At 48.0% G+C, this 12,212-nt stretch overlaps 1 pseudogene; it reads left to right on the top strand.

Annotated features, from left to right (window-relative positions):
- The first annotated feature begins 307 nt into the window (after positions 1 to 307).
- LOC117088641 lies at positions 308 to 660 on the top strand (annotated as a pseudogene).
- Positions 661 to 12,212: the final 11,552 nt, after the last annotated feature.

The following is a 12,212-nucleotide window of genomic DNA, read 5'->3' as shown; positions in this document are numbered from 1 at the left end:
AACTATTTAATAAATAGTTCTTCTTTAAATAGTTCTTCAAATAGTTAAGAAACTATTTAAAGTTTCTTAAAGAACTATTGGAAAGTGGATAAGAACAGGCAGAAACGGGAAGAGTGTCCATCTGTAAGGGATGAGGATTTGCCTGGCTTTCCACTGGGGCTGATGTAGAAAGTAGAGCCTCTCTCACTGCCTTGAGGGCTCAGCGGAAGAGAAGGGATTCCTAAAAGGCTGGAAAATGAGGAGGGAAAGGAGCAGGTCAAAAGGAGCAAGTGAGCGCTTCCGGGGATGTTGTCTGCAGGCACTCAGAATGGTCCGGCGTTTGACATACTGTCACAGACTTTCCTAAAATACAGCCTTTAACAAAACTAGGCTGCCCTGAACCCCTGGTAATGGAATTGTTTACCTTCATACCAAGAAGGTTGGGAAAGCACCAAAATCTGCATGTGGCATGTGCCCAGGCGGACTTCAAGGGGTTCGCGCTTAAGACCTAAAGTTCTTATGAGGTGGTCCAAAATGAAGAAACATGTCAGCAGGGCCTATGGTGGCTCCATGGGTGCTAGGTGTGTTCGTGACAGGACCAAGTGTGCTTTCCTTATCGAGTAGCAGAACATTCTTGTGAAAGTGTTGAAGGCACAAGCACAGAGTCAGAAAGCTAAATAAAAAATGCAACTTTTTTGAGTAATAAAAATGAAAAGGCTTAAAAAAAGAAAGAGCAAGGGGGGAGCTCTAAAACCTGTGTATAAATTCCCCCGGATCTTCAACTGACCTCTCAGCTGTGCCTGAGTGGGAGAGAGTCCAGGGAAACTTTCAGAAGGAGCCTGCTGGAGTGCTGAGGAGACAAGGGAGGAACCAGAAAATACGATGTAGTAAATCTCAAAAGGTTGACATTTTGGGGAGCATGTTCTCTGACTACAGTGAAATTAAACTAGAAATCGACATCGTGAAAATCTCCAAAAAGCTACAGTGGGAATTACTGGGCAATTGATGAGCTTTGATGATGGGCTGAGGATTCAGGTAATAATATTGTATCAGTGTTAAGTCTCCGGATTTTGATAATTACACTGTGGTCATGTCCAAGATGGTCTTTGTTTTTGGGAAATACACACTGGAGCATTTAGAGGTAAAATGGCACAGTCTGTTGGGGGGAGGGAGAGGGAGAGAGAAGGGAGGAGGAAGAAGAGAGAGGAGTGAAAAAGCAAATGGCATAAAATGTTAAACAATTGTTGAACCTGGGTAAACAGTATATGGGAGCTCTTTGTACTATATTTGCAACTTCTGTGAAATTTTAAAATTATATCAAAATGTATCCTTAAAAAAAAAACAATAAAAAACAAAAGAATACCTAACTGGCATCCTATTTTGCTTCTATTTACTTCTGGAATTGTCTGTATGGGAGATTAGAGGTAAGACCTTCCAAAGTGCCCCACCCTCACACTCAGCTGGGAGGGGCCGTGAGTGGCACCGTGGGGATGGTGGCCAAACGGCAGACAGGGGCTTTGCCACCTAGCGCAGAGGGCAGACCAGGTCCTCACAGTGCCAGCCCGCTCCTGAGCACCATCTCACCATTATTTGGTTTCTAAGTGGACAGCAGCAAGGTCCTTGTGCTAAACTGCAGAACACATCACAGAGCCCAGAGGCAAGGATTAGTGTCCGCCAGACAAACGACCAGCTGCGATTATCATCTTGTTCAACGTTTAGAAACATCGAGATAGGAAAGGTGAGAGAGTAACTGTCTCTGAATAATGAGTTTTTCTGTGGTGGCAGTGGCGGGGGGCATTCAGCGGAGGCTGAAGAGGGGAGAGAAAGTTGCCACCCATGAAGAACCCTTTAGAGAACAATGTTGACTTCACGATCTGCCCCTGTCTTAGCATTTCCTGCACATCCTCCATGCACCACACTCCTCAGACAGGTTCTCTTCTGTCTTTGAAGCAGGCATTAGCTCTGCACACGCTGGTGGTCCTGAAGCGCCTCTCTGCCACCTTCCTGTGTTTGGGAGAATCCCTCCTCCTGTGTCTCAGTGGGAGGCAGGGACTGACTCCCACAGCAGAAGACAAAATGCCAGGGACTTGCTTCCTCAGCCTTCCTTGCAGTGTAAGGTGGGATGTGAGGCAGCCAATCAGATGCGTTTGTCCAGAGTCCCAGGAATCCCCAAGGCCCTCTCTCGGGCAGCTAGCACAGCTGCAGGCCATGGAGACCCTGGGTCAGCAGTGCAGGTGCAGCACCCAGCAACTAGGACCCTCAGTGGCTGCGGAAGCAGTGTCCCTGAGGAGCGGTCACGGGCATGGTTCCCACACACCTAGCTACTCTGCGACTTGCCAGACATCATGTGTACAATCCAGTGACATTAAATACTTTCTCAGTGTTGTGCAATCATGACCACTATCTAGTTCAGGGCTTCATCACCCAAATGGAAACCCCGTATCCACGAAGCAGCCACTTGCATTCCTCCCTTCCCCACTCGGTCCCTTGCAACCACTAGTGCATTCTGTCTCCATGGATTTGCTTTTTCTGGATGTTTGATATGAATGGAATTATGTGGTCTGACTTCTTTCCTTGAGTGTTTTCAAGCCCCATGCATGTTGCAGCATGTGTCAGAGCTTAGCCCTGTCTGCAGTCAAACAATATCCCATTGCATGGATATATTACGTTTTGTTTACCCATTCATTTTTTGATGGACAGTGGGTTGTGTCCAGCTTTTGGTGATTGTGAACAGAGCTGCTATGAATATTCATGTACTAGTTTTTGTTTGGAGATCTATTTTCCATTCTTTCGGGTATAGACCTAGGAATGGAATTGCTGGGTCATGTAGCGATTCTATGTTTCACTTGCGGAGGAACTGCCAAGCTATTTTCCCCAGTATCCTTTTAATACATTATTTTCTCCTTAATACAATCAGAGTTTCTTTCTGTTGTTTGCAAGTAGGAACCCTGACTGATACCTGATTCCCACCTTACTGATGGGAAACCTGAGGCTCAGGGAAAGACTGAGTGGTTTGTCCAAGGCTCCTGACTGGATCCAGGCTTCCAATCCCTTAACAGTTTGCTGCTGAGACTCTAGGACAGTGAGATTCCCTTTGCATCTTACCTCCTGCAGAAATAATGTGGTGCGGTGGTTCCCAACGGGGGTCCCTGGAGGCCAAGGGTGCCATGAATTATTGACCAGGGTCTGGGAGCTATTTTGAATATTTCACTAAGTATAATGGAAAACCTCCACTTTCGCACGATGAAGCTGTTCAGCTACCTAAAATGTCAAGTTTCTTTGCTTTTGGCAGAAATTAAATCAACTCATGGTGGTAATAAGAGTTACTGCCTGCTGATCAGAGACTCTGGCTCTCTAGCTGGCAGTTATGTATATATTTGATTAATTTTAAAAATGAGAAAATGAATAAATTATTACTTAATAAATGAAGTTGTTTGGTGAATGAAAATCTTTTAAAGCATGGGGTCCACGGGGAGAGAAATCAGACATGAGTGTCTTGGTGACAAGAAAGTCATCAAAGCATTGAGAACACGTCCTTGGCTGTCTCCTGGGGCTCTGGGTCTGAGAGTCTTGATTCTGCCAATGACAGCTCAGACCTTGTGCAAGTGACCGTGGGTGTCCCCTTCTCTGCCACAGAGAGGCTCACTTACTGCTGCTAAGCTTCCTTCCAGCTGTGGTGTCCTGTGATTCTAACCCACCTATGAAGGGAGGCAGCGATGAAGAGGGGAGATAATTCGTTTTTTCTAGGTGGCTGTGGGGCGGATTCCCAGGGAAGCCAGAAGCTGAGCTGCCTGCAGGACACAGCAGTGACCAGAGATGGGAGGTCCTGCACACACCCTAGTCTCTCTCTCCAGACCCCTTCTCCTGCTGTATCCTCTGGCTTGCAGATGGCCACTTTCCTTCACCCCTCACCTCTTCCCTCACCCACGTCCCACCAGGCCATTGCCAGGCCCTTTCTGTCTCTGAAGGTCTGTCCTCTGGATCAACACCTCTCTGTCCCCAGGCTGTCTCCCACAGGGTCCCCAGCCGGGCTCTGAACCTCAGGCTGGGCCTCTGAGCATTTACCACCTGCTTCCCTGTCCAGCATCACAGAACCCTGATATCTCTGTTTTGTCTTTGCTAACAGTGGTGTGGTCACATCACAACTTACTTGGTATAAGGTAAGCAAGCAAGGTAAGTCATGAAGCAGCCATGACACCTGCCCTCCCAGCACACCTCTCACCATCCTTCCTAAAGCCTGCACCAGCCTCAGGGAGCCACATGCGGCCTCCCGGATGGCCAGGCTGCTCCCGGCCCCCAAGCCTTTGGGTCATCCCTAATTGCTTTCTTGACATTTAGCTTGAAAGAGTGACAAAGTGACATTTTAACTCCTGGCAATACATACTGGTCCTGATGACAAATACAGTCAGCCCCAGTGGGCCTCTGTGTGATTTTGAACCCGCCCCTCCACCTCTCTGGGTGCTGAATACACTCATCACCTGAAAGAACATTTACCGCCTACTTAACCATGAGCTATGGACATAAATAAACGTTTGTAAAGAGCCTAAGAACGTTCAAAGGAACCGTACCCAGCAGTGAGTAAACAGCTCCGTGAAGTACCAGCTCTGGAGGGCAGTCTTGCATGTCGTGAATACCAATGTCTTGACTGATGAACCCACAAACAGGCATTCATCAGTCAAAGACAATGGTCTGTGAACTCTTGCAGTTCACGCCCTGCATGGGCATCAGACCTGAGATTTACTGCTTAATAGGTATATTTAATATCTACCCAGAGATAGCGTCAGATCCCACAGCGGGAGGGCTCAGTCTCGAAGAGTGCCCCTCAGCCCTCAGACACCAGTCACGGGGCCAGGCCTCCAGCGCTTCTGACCCATTGGCTTCAAGCTGGGGTTCCTACAACTCCCGCTTTGTGTTTGATTAACTTGCTGGAGCGACTCATAGAAGTCAGGGAAACACGTTTACCAGTTTATTTTAAAGAATGTCACAAAGGATACAGATAAAGAGATGCACAGGATGAGGTATGGGGGAAGGTGCCTGGAGCTTCGGTGCCCTCCCTGGGCGTGCCACCCTCTGGGAGCCTCCATGGGTTCAGGTATCCGGAAGCTCCCGGACCCTGTCCTCGTGGATTTTTATGGAGGCTCCGATGCACGCGCATGCCTGACAACCACACGGAAATGTGACTGGACAAAAAGTGTGCGACTTAAACCCAGAAAGGCCGACCTGCTCAGACTTTTCTTGGCCTCTCTAAGAGGCATTCCCTACTCCAGGGTATGGGGCAGGACCTTCTGTGGAATGAGAGTTTTTTGATCCAAAAACAGATTAGCATCCCGCCATGGGCAAGTGAGAGAAAAACAGGAGAAGTTCAGAGAGAAAGATTCTGTTTCCTGAGTCCTAAAGTACCCCGGCATTCTAACAAGGAATGTGGGCATTGGAAGCCAGGAACCTGGACCAAAACCAATACGCATATCCTAACACCACAGGCCTTCTGAGATGTGACGGTTTTCCAGACACTTCCCAGACCTCACAACCCCTTCCGTCTTCCTTTCACTGTCGACTTCTCGGGCCTGATGCTAGCAGCTTTTGCACACACTGTGCCATTTAATTCTTACATCAGCCCAGTGTCCCAGCCTGCAGGTATGGCTCAGGGAGCTTAGTGGGTGCTCAAGGACACTGTATTTGAACTTGAACTGACCGACTCCAAAGTCCAAACTCTTCACTACTTTGCTAGTCTTCCTGTTTTCATCTTGAAATGTGCTTGAGGCAACCCTATTAAACAGTGTTTCTCAGGTCTGTTGCCCACATACAGCACGAACTACCAGAGCTCACAGGCCCTCTTCTGGCCTGGAGTGAGTCCCCAGCAAATCCCAGTTAGAGCCTGCTGGGGATGCAGGCACGGAAAAGGCCAGGCAGCAGGGTGCTCTGTCCCAGGCTGGAACAGCACAGCCAAACCACGTCAGAGCCAGTCAGCCCCGAGGTGTGAGGCAGGGAGGCTGGGCTTATTTAACTTTCTCTCTCCCGGGGTTCTGTGGTGCCTGTTTGTAGGGAACAGAGAAGTTCTGTGAGCTTGTTGTCCCTGTGCTATTAAAAGGCCCTGCAGACGGTGCTACCTGGGCGTGGGGGTGCTTAAGGCACAGTGACAGCAGGTTGGCCTGCTGCCCTGGCCAGGGAGCAGTGTTTTGCCAGGCATTATTTCCCTCATCAAACGGGGGAAACAGGTGGCTGGGCCCAAAGTGCTTCCCTCCGACAGGGGTGCGGCTTCACTCCCATCTTCTAGGTCTGAATTAATCCCAGAGCAGCCCTCTCCAGGTGGGCTGGGCAGGAGACAGGTGCATAGGGGAGGGAGCCGGGGAGGAAAGGAGTGAGATGAAGGATAGGAGGAAGGAAGGGAGAGAGGGAAGGAGAAAGTTCCCTTGCACTGCCCAATGCCAGTGCTTTGCAGGGTGGGGAAATGAGAGGGGAAGGCATTGAAGATGTTACTTGTATCCAGGTTTCCCTTGGGATCATCAGGATTTCCTTTGCCTGGGTCCCCATGACCTGTGACTGGCTAAAGGGGCACCGTGAAATCCCCTCACACGTAGCTGCCTCATCAGAGCAGGGAATGTGGACCTGCTGGGCACAGCAGCCAATGGTGGCCACTTCCTTGCTCCTCCTCCTCCCCACTGAGTAGCAAATTCTTAGGGAATCCAGAGGACATTTTTACCTGCGAGGGTCCAGTGCCTGGGAGCGTTTGAGATCTGCTCTTCCTCTCATCCCAGCTGTCACTGCCCTTCTGTCTCTTGTGCCCTCCAGTGCCGAGGTCATGGGCTGGCAGAGCAGGTCGTATGGACCCTCTGCGCATGGACAGGCCCTCCTCAGCTGACTTGGCCTGAACTGGGAGCCGGCAGGCTGGGCCACCCCTCTGAGTCTCGGCCATGGATTATGGGCCAGCTCATAGGCTCTCAGCTCAGCTGCCCGACGGTCTGCCGCTCCAGCGGCTGCCAGAACACGCGGGGGCATCCGGGTCACATGAAGGCTGAGCATCTCCTGGGGACACTAAACGTGAAGGCTCCCTTCAGCCTAAAGACACCGTGAGCCCCCAGTTTACTAGCTGTGGTCACTGTCACAGGCAGGCACGGGGGGAGTCATCTGGAGAGGGGCACGTCCGCCTGTCTTGGGCACTGTATTAGATTCCTACAGCCGCCATAACAAAGCACCTCGAGCTACACGGCTTAAAACCATAGCAACGTCTGGGCTCACAGTTCTGGAGGCCCAAAGTCTGAAATCAAGCTGTCAGCAGGACCACGTTTCCCTCTGAAACCTGTAGGAGAGGAGCCTTCCTTGTTTCTTCCAGCTTCTGAGAGTTTGCTGGCAATATTTATGTTCCTTGGCTTATAGATGCTCCACTCCGATCTCTGCCTCCATTGTCACATGGCATCCTCCACGTGTCTCTGTCTTCATGTGATCGTCTTCTAATGAGGACACCAGTCGCATTGGATCAGGGCCCAGCCTACTCCAGTATGACCTCACCTTCGCTAAGGACATCTGCAAAGACCCTACCTCCAAACAGAGTCACACTCTGAGGTGCTAAGGGTCAGGACTTCAACCTTTGTCTTTTGGAAGACACACAATTCAACCCATATCCGGGGCTCTCAAGGAACTGAGGGGGAAATTTCCTTCCTCCTTCCTTGTGTAGTCTACTGGTTAAGCCTCAATGGTGAGCAGCTCAGCCTTGCATGCTCTGAAGAGAACACAGGGCTCCAGCTCCCCTGAGCACATGGGTTGCCTGGGGCCTTGTTAAAGGCAGATTCAGACTCAGCTGGTCTGGGGAGGGGCCCAAGACTCTGCATTTCTAATAAGCGCCCAAGTGATGCTCAGGCTGCTGGTCAGCGAACCACACTTAAATAGCAAGGAACGAGTACATGAAACCTTCCCAAGGAGTCAGGCCCCTCCGGCCCCAGAGGGGAGGTGGAGGACCACAAGGTTCAAGTGCTAGAAGGAAGGAAGCAAGCAGAATGCTCCAGTTTAACAGGCAACAGAAAACGGTATCCCTATTACAAGTGCATAGTCAAATCTGCTCCAAGGCCCCAGGCTGGGAGCTGCCATCTGAATGATCTATAGCCAAATCCCTAGCAAAGAGACAGGCTGAGTTGCCAGGGGGACCTCAGGGAGGGCCCACCACTTCTGCCTGCTTCCACCTTTGTCCCAATTCAATCAACTCCCACACTTTTATTTCTCTTGGGAAATACTTTAGAAATGGGATTTTTCTGGGTCATATGGTAAATGTATGCTTAACTTTTTAAAATAATTTTTTATTAGGTATAATTCACCTACCATAAAATTCTCCCTTTTCTAAAATGTGTGATTCAGTGGCATTTAGTAGATTCACAGAATTGGGCAACCATCGCCATGGTCTAATTCTGGGATTCTTATGGATTAAAGACTTAAATGTTCTACCTAAAACCATAAAAACCCTAGAAGAAAACCTAGGCAATACCATTCAGGACATAGGCATGGGCAAAGACTGCATGACTAAAACACCAAAAGCAATGGCAACAAAAGCCAAAATAGACAAATGGGATCTAATTAAACTAAGGAGCTTCTGCACAGCAAAAGAAACTACCATCAGAGTGAACAGGCAACCTACAGAATGGGAGAACATTTTTGCAATCTACTCATCTGACAAAGGGCTAATATACAGAACCTACAAAGAACTTAAACAAATTTACAAGAAAAAAATCAAACAATCCCATCAAAAAGTGGGCAAAGGATATGAACAGACACTTCTCAAAAGGAGACATTTATGCAGCCAACAGACACATGAAAAAATGCTCATCATCACTGGCCATCAGAGAGATGCAAATCAAAACCACAATGAGATACCATCTCACACCAGTTAGAATGGCGATCATTAAAAAGTCAGGAAACAACAGGTGCTGGAGAGGATGTGGAGAAATAGAAATGCTTTTACACTGTTGGTGGGATTGTAAACTAGTTCAACAATTGTGGTAGACAGTATGGCAATTCCTCAAGGATCTAGAAATAGAAATACCATTTGACCCAGCCATCCCATTACTGGGTGTATACCCAAAGGATTATAAATCATGCTGCCATAAAGACACATGCACACATAACGTTATTTCGGCACTATTCACAATAGCAAAGACTTGGAACCAAGTGAAATGTCCATCAATGATAGATTGGATTAAGAAAATTTGGCACATATACACCATGGAATACTATGCAGCCATAAAAAAGGATGAGTTCGTGTCCTTTGTAGGGACATGGTTGAAGCTGGAAACCATCATTCTGAGCAAACTATCTCAAGAACAGAAAAACAAACACTGCATGTTCTCACTCATAGGTGGGAACTGAACAATGAGATCACTTGGACACAGGAAGGGGAACATCACACACCGGGGCCTGTCATGGGGTGGGGGGATGGGGGAGGGATTGCACTAGGAGAAATATCTAATGTAAATGACGAGTTAATGGGTGCAGCACACCAACACGGTACATGTATATATATGTAACAAACCTGCACGTTGTGCACATGTACCCTAGAACATAAAGCACAATAAAAAAGAAAAATGCTAATTCACTTGTAACATTGTACTGTTAGAAACTAAGAGCTCCCCTGCCTTAGCTCATTTTAACCTCACTACAATCCCATGAGTATGATTAGTACCTTCATTTTCCAAGTGGGGAAACCAAGTCCCAGAGCTCTGGGAACTGCTCAAGTTCTCCCAGCTGGTCAGTGGCAGAGCCACAGTTCATGCCTGATGCCCGAGGCATTGAACCCTCAGCAGGGCTTTTGGTTCCTCCCAGCTGGCAGGTTAGATGTGTTACCCAGGGGGTGAGGGGTGTGTGGGGTGGAGTCAGGCCCTGGTTCAAGGGCGGGTGCTGGTCTCACACCATCTGAGTGGAACAAGGCAGACGGCGGGGCTGGTGGCCTGAGAGCAGTGGGTAGAGGCTCACGGAGTCTGAGTCCCATGGGTGGGGGAGGGGTTTTCTACCAGGAAGCCATGGGCAGTTGGCCTGGCTTTGCTGTGTGGTCACTGGGTGGGAGATGGACTGAGGAAGTACTCATGCCCAGCCCGCTGCTCTAGCTCAAGGGACTTTGAGAAGAAGTAGCGTGGATAAACCAGAGGCTCCACCCTCAGCACTGGGGTCTCACCCTTTCCCTTGCCTCTCTGTGCTGTTGAGTCCACCCTATCTGTTCCCAGGATGCTGCCCAGCTGGGCAATGTCAGCAGCCCCTGATGCTCCGAGGAAACCACCAACAGCTGGGGCCACATGGCCTCATTGTTTCTCTCCCTTTGTCCTTTGCAGGCCTGGCTTGCACCCTAGACACCTCCAGCTCCACCCTGCAGCTTCATCCATGAGCTGTCACTCTCCTGGAGAGAGCTCCATGCCCCAGGTGTTCCATCAACTCAAGGCTGACCTTATCCCCAGAGCCCTTTCAGACCCACTTCTCTGTCCATCTCTTCTGGAAAATCTGCTCCCTCAGCTCTGAGCTGCCATCTCCACTTAGGAGCTGCGCTGCTCATTTGGTTGTGAGATGTAGCGAGTCATTTTCTTCTTCTATTGTGGCATAATTTGCATACAGCGACAGGCATAGATCTTAAAGTCTAGAGTTTGATGAGTTTGGACAAATGCATTCATCTGTGTAACCACAATCCTATGAAGACAAGAACATTTCTGGTCAGATGTGGTAGCTCATGCCTGTAATCCTAACACTTTGGGAGGTTGAGGGAGAACTGACGGAAGCCAGCAGTTTGAGACCAGCCTGGGCAACACAGTAAGTTCCTATTTCTAAAAGAGAGAGAGAGCGAGAATTGCTATTTGGGAATCTGGGCAGCCTAGCCAAAAAAAAAAAAAGAGAGAGAGAGAACATTTCCCATCACCTGAAAATTTCCCTCGTTCCCCTTTACAGTAAATCCCTTTCCAGCCCCAAGTGACCTCTGATCTGTTTTTTGTCACTGGAGATTACTTTTATCTCTTCTGTAACTTCATAAATGCATTTCCCCACTGACAAATAATGTTGACCATCTTTTCATCTTACTGGTCATCTATAATCTTTTTGTGAAGTATTTTTTCAAGTCTGCCCATTTTTTCAAAATGGCTTTTAAAAACATTATTATCAAGTTGTAGGAATTATTTGTATATTCTGAATATAAGTCAAATATATGTGTTACAAATATTTTTTCCCAATCTGTGGTTTGCCTATTCATTTTCTCAATAACATATTTCAAAAAGCAGACGTTTTAAATATGGAAAAAGTTCAGTTTATCATCTTTTTCTTTATTAATGTTTTCTGTGTCCTTTCTAAAATATCTTTGCCTATCCAAGGTCAAAAAGATGGTCCCACATGTCTTTTTCTTTAAGCTATGTAGTAAGTTTTTGGCTTTTATACTTAGGTCTGTGTGCCGACTCGAATTAATTTTGTGTGAAGTAGGGTGTGGAGATTTTTCTTTCTTTCCTTATATGAATAACCCATTGCTCCAGCATCATTTGTTGAAAAGGCCTTCCTTTCTCTATAGGACTGCTTTGGCATCCTAGTTATTTCTCATTAATAATAAAGTATAGATGGCATCGAATGATTCACTCTTGCTATATTAGCAGCTGTTTAAAAATAGATGTTAAAGTTTCCTTTATACTAATGTCAAGCTCATACCTGTGCATTGTGAGGTCCTTTCTTGATTGGGAGAGCAGGGGCGAGTTGTACTCTCCACACAGCCATGGGTGCACCTGTGTCCTGCACGTGAGCTTCTAACAGCTAAGGGTGCAGCAGGAAGCACAGGCCGGGAAGTGTAGCTCTAGACAGTGTAATGCAGTGATTTCCTTTTCAGATGGAACCTGTGTTTAACCAGTCTCAAGAGCCCACCTTGATTTTTCTTGTTGAACTCAACATTCTCTCCGTTGTTTTGCATGTGAGAGCGTGCTACGTCCTTCCTAAGGCTTACATCCAGAATAGACAGACACGCTTCCCTTCGGGGAGGGAAGGCTGTGGAGGGCAATGCACTGCTCATATTCATAACGTTCCCATCTGTCTTCCATGCCTGGCAGACACACGGCATGGAGGGAAGGCTGTGGGCTTTAGTCTCAAGGAGAAAGGACCTTAAATTCTATCTCCAAAACCCACTGAGGACTCAGGCCTGGTCCTCGGGCCTCATGTTCTCAACTCCCAAGTAGACATATGGTGGCTACCTTTTGTGGAGTTTTTGTGAGGTTTAAACGAGATGCATCAAGTTTTAC

This window comes from Trachypithecus francoisi, unplaced genomic scaffold (assembly GCF_009764315.1).
Source record: "Trachypithecus francoisi isolate TF-2019V2 unplaced genomic scaffold, Tfra_2.0 Lachesis_group10, whole genome shotgun sequence".
NCBI classification, from domain to species: domain Eukaryota; kingdom Metazoa; phylum Chordata; class Mammalia; order Primates; family Cercopithecidae; genus Trachypithecus; species Trachypithecus francoisi.
This window is presented reverse-complemented; position numbering and strand designations above follow the sequence as displayed.